At 39.7% G+C, this 11,798-nt stretch overlaps 1 long non-coding RNA gene across 1 annotated transcript in view; it reads left to right on the top strand.

Moving 5' to 3' along the window:
* The window catches only part of LOC117146681, a 54,220-nt gene that overhangs the window by 15,953 nt on the left and 26,469 nt on the right, over window positions 1-11,798 (top strand). The window contains exon 2 of the long non-coding RNA XR_004459815.1: window positions 1,426-1,461. This is a non-coding gene — a long non-coding RNA (uncharacterized LOC117146681). The remainder of the gene's footprint in view (window positions 1-1,425; window positions 1,462-11,798) is intronic.

The following is an 11,798-nucleotide window of genomic DNA, read 5'->3' as shown; positions in this document are numbered from 1 at the left end:
ATATTCTGGCTAGTTTGTTTCCTAAGTCATTTGATTTTCGATAAAAAGAACCCCAAAAAGGAGGCATGAATGTATGACGATCCAATAGTTTATTTTCTGTGGCCCTTGAAGAATTTCATCATTATTATATCTGTGCGAGTGTGTTTGTGTACATCGAAGGAAAGAGAACCGCGGTAAATACAATAAGAAGAAATAACGAGCCAAATAAGAAGAAGCAACAGCGGCAAGTAAGATGGAAAAATGTACCCATATAAGCGAAATTAAACGGCAAAATAGTTGGCAACGCAGGCATTTCTCGCTCTCAGGTGTGCGTCTCACTCTCCTGCCCACTCTCTCACTCTCTCTCTTTCACCTGCTCTCTCCTTCCCCTAAATCCTTGTGCGCATGCGTGTGTATGTGAGAGAAGATCGCTTAGAATGCGCTTAGAATGGCAAATAAGAAGGCCTAGCTCCATCTCTTTTCAACCCGCACAGGTGCGCTGCCAACGGATAACTAACGTTATTTCACCGACACACACACATGCAGGGCAAGTGATGTAAGCGACGGCGAATTCAGAGCGTCGCACACCTGTGTGACACACACACCCATATACATACACGCACGCATACGCTCTTTTGCGGCGACGTAACAAATTTACAGCTAACTTTGAGCTGGTGTGCGGAGGTAGAGAGAGAGAGAGCGAGCCGAAGCTAAAAACGAAGACGAACTCACGTCCGAAACTGAAAACGAAGCCTCGTTCGCAGGTGAGAGAGCTGCACCATAAGAAATTGGTGCTGCCTTTTAAAAACCTAAAAGAAGAATAAAATAAGACAGAGATCAACTAAATACTTTTATTTTTAATTTCATAACAAGTTTAAATTTTAAAAAATAACACATATTCAAAATATTGGTTTCTGGTTGAAAATAATAGGCAGAATTTGTAATTCAATTGAAACTGAAACTCATTTTATTTCCGTGCATCGATGTGTATCGCGAGAGAATTTGAGAAAGAGCGGCTCTGAGAATCAGAGGCCGAAGTGGCAGGCAGAGAAAACCTGTTGGTAACTTTGGCTTTGACTGTGACTTTGCCGTTGAGGCAGCGGCAATGTTAATGTCATGATGTTGGCGTTAGTAGAGGTTTTCCGATGGCTCTTCTTCTTCTCGGTCGGTGGAGCCTTCTGAAGAACCTCCCCCCCTCCCCCTGCGTTGTTGTTGCTGCATTGTTCCTGCGCCAACTTCACTCTCACTCAAAAAGCCGCTCGTTGGCCAAAATGCAAGTGTTCTGGTCCAGAACAAACATATGCACAGATTTTGGTTGTACTAAAAGATTGATTATATGTACATTGTGTACATAGAATGTTCTTGAAAGCGAGAATTTGTATTATGTTTATATTAATTGCAAAAAGTTCTATACTAAATACTGATTGATCTTTGATTTATTTTCAGGAAAAAATTGAAACCCAATTTTGTTGCAGTTAACAAGTAAGTTTAGTTTAGTTAAAGCCTTTCTTATTCTAAAATGATTGTTAAAGCGATTATAATATAAGCCCAGAGTTCAGATAGTGGATCGAGATCTCTAACCAAAAGCGAATCTCAAGTTCTTAATTGCGAACCCAATGGGAATCGAGCTGGTTTTTGTTGTTGGCCCAGACCTAGGCCACCAAAGGTATAGACCACGACCGACACTGCTCGCCAGATCCATATATATATATATATCTTGTCTATATGTATACATCTATACCGATATACGTAAGTGTGGAATTGCACATGGCAAGTGTGTGAGTGAGTGTGTTCACTGGGCTGTTAATGCCTTGACTTTGGCTTTGGTAGTTGGGTTCTTGTTTAGTTGGGTGGGGTTCGTTTGAAGAAGGGGGCGGTATGGGCGTAGAAGAGGGCCCACGGAGCCAACAGAATTTTCTCGTTTTTAGTGTCTGCATCTTCTGCTCCCCGGGCGGGGAGCCCCTCTTTGCCCGCCGTCGCCCATTTCGCTGGGTAATTGCTGTGTTTAAGAATGTGTTCCTTTGGGCCTCAATGCGCTTGGATCGTTCGATCTCATTCACTCCTTCTTGGCTGGTAGTGCTTGCCATTGTGCGATGGTGTTGTACACTCGAAGAAAATAATCAGTATCAGTATATTTTTAATTTATTTTGATATATCAAAGTGCAGACATTGGTAAAATGTCTTGTTTGGAATAAAAAAAGTGTGTTACCAAGCAAAAGTCAATTTTCATAATTTAATAAAAGCAACAATTGTTTAAATTATTTAAAAAAATACTAGCTACTCGAATGCCATGCTTATATCGTAAGGAAATAGTTTCGCGATATGTTTTCAATTGTTTTTTTTTACAACTCTTTTTTGGTTCTTATCTTTATTTGCTCAATTGTCGTCATCGACGGCGACTCGCTAAAATAATGCTTCAAGTGAAGCAAGAAGCGGATAGCCAGCCAGCCAGCCCATTGTGGTGGTAAAAGAGCAAAAGCAGCAGCAGCAGCAGCAGCAAAAGAACGTAATCATCGCGATGATCATGATGATGAGCACGGCAGAGCGGCTGGGAATACCTGTTTTACCTGTTTGTATACCTACTAACGTACTAACACTGTTATAGCGGATTCAACGCGCACCGCACACGCCTGACAACAACAACAGCAACAACAACAACATCAAGAACAGCAATTGAAGACGCGACCAAAGCGGAGGAAGCACATGAAAAAGAGGAAGAAGCCGCTGGAAAAAGAAGAAGAATCTCTTGCAGCACCGATCCCAACGCCCAAAACCCCACACACATGGATACAGTTGGATTTGCTCGATATCTTGATACCCACTAAATGGAATGCTGAGTAGTAGGTGCTTGTGAGATAGGATAGAATGAATCGATAGAATCTTGTGAGGATTATATGAGGAGATTGGTTACTTTGGGAAATGATTACTTCTCGGATCCTAACCATTTGAAGCAACTTAAGTGAATGGTATTGCTGCGCCCTTATGCTCAGGAAAACGGTTTTCTTTTCGATCTGTTGTTCGAATGCAGAAACCGAAGGCGAATCCAAGTTCTTGTGCGCCTTATTTCTTTAAAAATCTTTCTTTCATCTTCTCGCGTCACTCTTTGCTCTGGAGCTTCACTGGGTTCCTTTGCATCATAATGATGATGCTGTTATGCTGCTGTTGATGGCGATGATGATGATGATGATGACGATCTTGGGCCTGGACTTTGGTTACATCTTGTGCAGACTCCACTTGGTCCCTGCCACGCCTCCCCTGCCAACGCGCCCCCCTTTTAACCCGTTGTGTGTCGCTTGCCGTGTGTGTTCCTTTAGTGCCGTTTTATTAACGCTTCACTTTTTTCCAATGCCTGTTTTGTCCACGTTCCTTTCTGACGCCAGGAATTTTGCTCTTGGCCTAACCGATGTCTATTTCTGGCCAAGAAGAGCGAAAAGAGACAAGCGAATTGGCAAGAAGTCGAAGAAGAAGAAGAACTCGTGTTGGGGGTCACTGGGAGACGGCTAATTTATGTTGAAAATGCAAAAAATTGAAAATATGCAACGGCGATCGAAGCGAGGCGAAGGAAAGCATAAAAAAGGAGAGAACGGAAAATATAGGCACGAGGATATGGAGATGTGGTGTTGGGAAGAAGCAGATTTAAGCGCCAGAAAGTTGAGAATCTTCGAAAAAGTTCTAATTATATAATACGATTCATTTACTTAAATCAGTCGAGCAATTGCCCAGTTGAACTTGATCATTTTCACGGTTTTCCTTGCCCACTTTTTATAGTTCAAGTTGAAGCCAGCACGTAAAACGTAGTACGAAATTAACTTTAGCTTACAAATTATCATTGTCATCAGCAGCGGGGCTGTCGACGACACCCTTCTGTTTCTGCTGCTGCCTCTTCTTTATGGTATGTGATGTACATATATACAAAATAAATGTACATATAACCATGTGCGCATGAACGGACAAAAAAAAAACTTAATTAAAATTGTATGCAAGGTCGAAATTAGTTGCCAACGTGGCCCTCAAGAAAAAAAAAAAACTGATTGCTTTATTCATAATTCGTTTAAGAGAGCGCACGCAGTCGAGCAGGGCGTCCCACCCCCAAGAAAGATTCGCCCCCCATGCGCACGTTTTTTGACTAATTTTCAAAAACGAAACGAAAATGAAGTGAACATCGAGGAAACCTGATTGCAATAATAATGAGATTGTTTCAGAATGAGATGTAGTTACTTGTGTGCTGTCTACAGAGCTAAAGCAAATATATACTCTTCAATTTATATTGCTACTTATATTGGGTGCTTTATTTTCGAGCAATTTCAGCTTAAGCGAACGAAAGGCTCAATATTTTATGGGTACATTATTAATGGCATTTTATTGGTGGCGTTCTTTCCACTTAACACTTCGATTTATTTCACTTTTAAATAAACGACTGTGATTATTTAAAATGGGGTGGTTATCAATTAAAGTGATATACATATCTGCAGTTTATTAAGTCTTTTACTTTTTGAAAATAAAATTGATGGGGTCTTTCTAATTGTTGTTATTTTTAACTAACATCATTGAAACCAAAGACTTCGCACACGAACAAAAGACTTAAGACACAAACTTGCGACTTTCGATTTCACAGAAAAATTTTAAGCAGTATCTTGCTTCAATTATTTTAAATATGCAAATGCTTACATCAATTTACCTATCTTATCTTTCTATTTGGCACTTTTTCTTCGGAAAGGATTTGTGTTTTCTTCTTTTTCCGAGTTGCCACCCTCAAAACAAAAGCCGTCAATACAATAGATCGAGCTCCTGTCAACAGATTTTCGCAGGTTGCGCATACATAAGTGGGCGTACTTCGGCTCTCTGTGGGTGAGGGGGCGTGGCATGGCAAAACCTTGCGGCTGAGCTGAGGATAAGCTAGCCCTTTTTGTTTTCGGTGCGCTCAGCGGGGGAGTCCTCGGCGTTATACAATAATGCTCGTGATGATGATGATGCCGATAAAGACGCAAACAAGACAGCAGCGCAACAAGTGCAAGTGACAACAACAACAAAAGCAATTGCTGCAATTGTCGGCTCTCAGCCTCAGTCCAAAAACAAAATAAAACGTTGGAAAAAAAGAGGGCCAGACACAAAAACGAGAAATAACAAAAGCAGCAGCAACAGCAGCATTGGTAACAAGTGCTCGCAAATTGTTGCCTGCACAAGAAACGCCAGCAGAAACAACAACAACAACCCAACAACAACCACACAATGGATTAACCATTAAACTTAAAAATTCAAATTCAAGTTCATGATGAATGTATCACGTGCAAAGAGCCGGAGTCTGGCATTTTTTGGTTTTTTATTTTGGTCTTTTGACTCCATCGTTTGGCTGTCGGTTGCTTATTTTTTTTCACTCTTTTTACCCAATGTCTGTACTTTTTGTTGGCGCAATTTTTTTCCTGTATTTTTCTGTTTTTTTTTTTGTATTTTGCAGTCGAACACGACAAGTACAACAACAGCAAACAGCAGCAACGAGAACAAGCTGACTGGCTGCTTTGTACCTTGTGGTAATAATAAGTGGCTTGATTTTTTTGGCTTTTGGTCATAACCAAAGTGTGCGCTACATAGTTTGGGGCATTTTTGTTCTCACGAAAATAAGATGTTCAGTTAGTAATTCCCATATAAACATATAGTATATATTGTTATTTCTGGCTGGTAATGAAAATCATATTTTTATTTAAATTGTTATTATTGTTATGGCAAATATTTTTTGGTTTGTAGCTCATTCTAGAGGTTGTTATGGCGTAACCTCTTTACACCTTTTGATTTTTCCGCCTTGCGAGTCGGAATGGGGCGGGTTTTTGGGTGTCTGCACGTACTCACACAGATACACACGCACACACAGGCGAGCGACTTAGACTTAGACTTAGACACAGACACCAGTGCAAAAAAAAAAAGAAAAAACGCACAACAAGCGGCAACTTGACTTGCCAGCGTTGTTTATTTTTACCTTTATATGTACATTTTTTTAAATATTTTTTTTATTTTTTGGTGTTTCTGTTCATTCTGCTCTTGTTGTTGTTGTTGGCTATTTACCGCAGTTGAGCATTTTTTGCGCTTAGTTGTTGTTGTCATTACCGTAGTACGTCTGTGTTTTTTCTTTTTCTTTTCCTTTTTCTTTGGAACATTGTCTGCCGGCGGAGTTTACATCATACTTCTACTGACTTTGGACAACAAACATTTCCCACTCTCTTTCTTAACCTTTTATTGCTTTCTTATGTAATTTTCGTCGACGTTGTTGTGCTTGCTGTTGTTCATTGGCAGCAATTATGCAATGATCAGGTAGCACTTCCAGAATATTTACCATGAGCTACCGCCCTTTTTTCTTTTCTTATTATTTTTTTTTTTTTGGTGTGAGTGTGTGTGCTGTTCTCAAGGTGATCCAAAATTAAGTTTGACTTTGAGAGCATTACAAGAGCGATTCGGTTACTTTTGTTGATGCCAATCGAAATCCATGTGAAACGATAGCAATTTGGATAATTGAATTTGCCTCCGAACATGAGCTGTGGCTTCCATTATCTTGTTGTGTTTGATTTGGCTTAGCTTAATTGTGCCATGCGACCGTTAATTTGACTAATCGCAAATTTCCTGTCCGCTTCCTGCTGCTCGTTGGCAAGTGGCTGGTTGGCAGCATTGTGAGCGGATTCGTCAAGGCGTTACTCATTTGTGGAATTTTATTTCATAGGAAACTACGAATGGAGTGAGACTTAAATGCGTAGGCTTTAAATTCTAAACAAATTCCTGCTACTCAATTATTTATGCAACCTAAGGTAAGAGAGGTCCACGTTCAAAAGCCATGGCAGAGTTTAGCTAAGCCCACCATAGAAACCCCAACTTCCCAAGTTCCCGCTCCCGTTTCGTCCAGTATTATGACACACCCTAACACCTTGAGTCAACATCGATGTCATGAGACATTTAATAGGGCTAATACGCCATAATCATGCTGTTGTAATAAGAGAGACGTCAACACGCCGCACCGCAGGGAACTTGATTGATAAAAAGCGAACCCAATACCGAAAGCCGTGGCCCCAAAGAAATGGGGATAGGTAAACCGATCTCCGATATACATATATTCATGTATTAGTTGGCAGTGACTATTGGGATACCAAGAAAAGCCAACTGCAGTTTAGCATATCAATGCCTATTGCCTATCGATGATAAATGCGTTCGTCTTTAGCATTGCATTGAATTTAGCTCTTGGGCTTTAAGCCTTTGGCCACTAAGCTCACGCAATACAAACAAACAAACGAATTTTGATCTGAAGACCAAAAACCAAATGAATGTTAATGCTAATTTAGTGGACAAGCTCCACTCACTCGTTGAGTGAAAGAAGGTTCCAAAAATCAATGAATGGGCTGCTGGCCGAAAGGAATAAATATAAATGTCCAAACGCGCCTTTTAGTTTGGTGGGAGTTGGTCAATAAAGTGGGATTCTGCTTTTCTCAGATCGGGCACTCTAATTTTGTTGGAAATAACAGAGAGTAGCTATAATTTATATGTATTTTTTATTAATATATAATATACATACATTTATACTACATTTATTATACATTTATTATATACACTTTGGATATTCATATATATATTTTTGTATTCTTAAGAATGAAATATATATTCGTTTGATTTTTGAAAATTTCTGTGAAAATCGTAAAAAGAAGCCGTCAGCGCAGATACATAAACTACTGAATATCGCATCTAAAATGTATAAATGCACTCACAAAACAAATACCGCCTTGATGATAATAAAAGCAATGATGATGATGTCTCTGAGAATATCTTGTCAGTCCCATAAATTTATGCTAAAATTTAAATTTTCTTTCAAGTAGTTGACCGACAGACCGACGCAGAGAGAAAGGTCACCACGAAGAATGGTGTCGCGGTGACAAAATGCCACATAAATATTACACGAAGCCCCAGTCTGATAAGCGAATGTCAGTCTTATTAAAAATAAAAGAAGTCAAATGCCCAACAAAGCGAACCGATCGATGCCCGAAAATGGAAATGAGTACGAACAAAGCGCACTAAAAAGCGTATTGGAAATGAAAGAAAGAACTTCCGAAAAAGCCAAGGGCTCATAAAATTGAATGTCGGTGGGAAGGGATTTGTGCATTTCACCTGCTTAGATAAGATTTTCATTTATTTGTCAGCGAACGAGAATAAAATGCTGAGCTTGAGTAAAGTAAGGATAATTTATATAATACACAAATGGTCGAGTAGAAGAAAAGTGAAATTAAATGATGTAGCTTTTGTCCCAATCAAGACCGAAAATATTGAGATCCAGCGATAATGTAATCCCTGCATTATCCAACTCCACAAAACTGCGATCTTGAGGTTCCGCGGAACGGTCAGCTGCTAATCGGATTTCCCAATGTAATTTTTCAGCTTGCTGCGATTGTTGTTCGCTTTTTTTTTTATTCGCCGGCTTCCTCTCTTCGGTTAAGCTTACACTTTGTCGCTATTTTGTAGTTCTTAACGCCTTCGGGCAACAGTAGCGCAAATAGCAACAATAATAATGGCATTAGCATCGGCATTAGCATTGGGCCCGCGCTTGTCATGGCCAGAGAATCTCACAGGCACTCAGCGAAGTGCACAGAAAGAAATCTCTATTGATGGTAAAAGGAAATTATTTCAAATAGATGTTATAGCTGTTATTACGTTCTAACAAAGCTACCAAATTGTAGATGATATATGTACGGCATCAGCATAGCAAACGATCTTAATTTTTCTCAGTGCATTCACTTGGGCCGAGGGACTAGTGTAATGGACACGCTCGGTTCCCATCCACATCACGATGAACTTGAAGTTTCGCACTCGCTTGATTGAGTTGTTCTTCTTCTTCTAGCGCCCTGGTCAGCTGTGGCATGGCTCAGCAGATCGGCCTAGCTGTACTTTATATATAACGATTCGACCATGGGAACTGGCGGATCTTCATCATCTTCCTCATCATCCGCGGCCATGCCGGCAAATGTGACAGACAGCATCCATTACCCTAACGATAATTGGCCAGGGGTATATGATATGATTCCCAGATCTCCATTGGGAGTCCAGCGAACAACGGATTATATATATCTTGAAAATCATGTGGAACGAAATCATATCTTAACATGAGTTTGTTTGGTTGGGTTGAAATTCAGTCACTGTAGCTTCATTTTGTGTGAACTTTTCAAATTTGTATCAAGCATAGTTATACCACAAATGAATGCCTAATTCTTCATTCATAAGTTTAGTATTGCATATTATATTGCTTAATATTACAGGATATCTGCCTGTGCCTTACATTTCGCCATCTCATATCTGCCTTGCACTGTGACAGTGACGTAATCGCAACAACTACTGGCAATCACAAAAAAAAAGAGCCAGTACAGTACAGTACTGAGTACTGAGTACTGAGCTCTGTGGGTTTCTTGTTTTTTTGTTATCTTATTCGACTAATACTTGTTCTTTTTCTACAAAACCGATTCTAAGCTCCCTTTTTGTATTTTTTTTCGTTTGTATGCTTGTATGTTTTGTTGGCTCGGCGACTCGGACAAATGACTTCCGTTGCGGCTGGCTACGCTCTCATCATAAACTAAAGTCACACTGCGTATGCGCAATAAAAATAAATATAAACCGATTTTCGTTGTATATAAAATTGATATCTGCTGCTTGGACTATTTGCTGCATTCCCATCATCATCTTGCGATGCTGCACCTGTTCTGACACCTTTTTGAGTGTTGTTGTAAAGATAAAGTCCCAGAATGATTTCGTAAGTACTAGCTGGAAGGGAACATTTTCTTTCTTAACCCTCAGGTTTTTGTTTGGTTTTTTATGACACTAGCGGGTTCGTAATGTCGCTTTGATTGGTTCTTTAAAAAATCTTCCTTTTTTTAAGTTATATCTTTTATTGATTTATGTAGATTCGACTTTCGGATGTGTGTGAAAAGTTTTGATTTTCGGTTTCTGTCGTCGACACTCATTAGACTGTGATTTAAGCTCCACTCAGCACTTTAGACTATAAAACCCAAATATAATAGTGGAGCGACCCAAAGACGTTTCGTTCGTTGATGATTTTCATTCAAAAGTTTTCACTTCCTCGGGCAGAAAACCCGGGAGAATGGTTAAAGCTTATTTGATTGATTTCCGTAAATTGATGACAAAACGAAAAACACGTGTGAGAAGATCAAAAGAAAAAAAAAGAAGTTTATTAAAGCAATGGGAGAGATTAGTACAACATAAGAGGTTGTTATCCTAGATCGAGAAAATATTAAACTAGCTTAACTTTGTATTTATTAGATGGCAAATTCAAAGCTGATAAAGATGGTTCCCAGCATGATAAGGCATCCGAAATTAGTTAGGAATATGTGCTCTTCTCTTTGTTGTTGGGGGTTAGCAGCGGAATGGTGCATGCCACATCCCTTGGGGATTTTTCGCTGACCAACAGGTGTGTTTCTGATAAGACGGCGGATAGCCAATGCATCGTTGCTTTTGTGTTCGTTGCCCGGTATGGTTGGCTTATTGCTGTTCTGATTGTTGTATAATTCTCTTTATACAGTCCAGCGGACTGTCCATCAAACGGCACCGTCACCGGCAATTAGATGAATTGCTACCATTGCAGAAAGTGGTCAAAGTCAGAGTCGAGGAGTCCAAGTCGCAGACTGAAACGCGAGTGTGGAATCAGTATTATTGCTTTGGCTTACATAAAAGGCCATAAATTAGTCACTTAACCGCTCCAACTGATGCGGCTGCTGCTCCTGTTTGATATAAGTATGGCCAGAAATGGCATATGGCCGAATGCCAATACAGTTCTCTATTCTGGCAAGCCAATCTCGCAATTCTTTAACAATTCAACAATCTATCACTGCCACTCAAAATGCTTTCTATCCTTTTTGTTGTCTCTAATGATCTCTCTAGCGCTTTTGCTCTAATTGACTGACAGTTCGAGAGAGATGGCTACACTGCGCTCGAAAGAGATGGCGCGGTGGGCGGCTGAGTGAGAGGGTGAGATCTCTGGATCGTTCGCAATTTCTGCAACAATTAGTCCAAAGATCGTTTTTGGCTTCGACAGCAATTAGCTCGTTATGTTTGGCCCGCCTCCTCCCACTCTCTCTCTACATTAACTAAAAATGTAGCGATGAGTTCGTGATTTAATCGAATAATCGAGCATTCAACATTTAGTTTCATTTGTTGCATAAAAACACTCGAAAATGTACTCAACTCAACGGAAATTTCGCTTTTTCCAATGCGATTGTAACTTTGACATAGAAATATCACAAGTTTTTCTCGAACAAAACAATTTGTTAATCAACATTTGTGTTTATTGCAATTATAAAACATTCTAACCCTCGAAAGGAGATAAATCCATTTGAAATGTTCAGCTAAAATGAACTTTTAAATCACTAGAGAGAGAGAGTGTATGTTAGTTTTAACACCTCTTCACCCACTTAATTTTCTTTCTAGACGGTTTTATTCCACCTGAGTGGATGATTTACTTTCTTGATTTATTTATAGACGAACACTTCAACCCATTCGATTGATCTATTTATAGTGCACCTTTCTTTTGCGCGAAAACGAGGAGAACTGTTATTAGGGGCGAAGATTTGTACAAATTCCTATGCGTTGCGTATTTATAAATATACCCGTATAATTTTGAGCGTTTTATTTTTTGCGCAAATTATTGTTATTTCGATGTCTGCATTCATTCACAAAAATCGGTTAGGAGCCACGCAACAAATGATTAAGTCGAAAGATTTTTCGGACGTTGGTTGCGGATCGATCTTAAGCAGCTTAAATTCGGGGATCGCCCCGAGCTGGCCGTTTAA

The sequence above is a fragment of the Drosophila mauritiana genome, chromosome X (assembly GCF_004382145.1).
Source record: "Drosophila mauritiana strain mau12 chromosome X, ASM438214v1, whole genome shotgun sequence".
NCBI lineage: Eukaryota > Metazoa > Arthropoda > Insecta > Diptera > Drosophilidae > Drosophila > Drosophila mauritiana.
The sequence above is the reverse complement of the archived record's forward strand: the minus strand, read 5'-3'. Positions and strand labels throughout refer to the sequence as shown.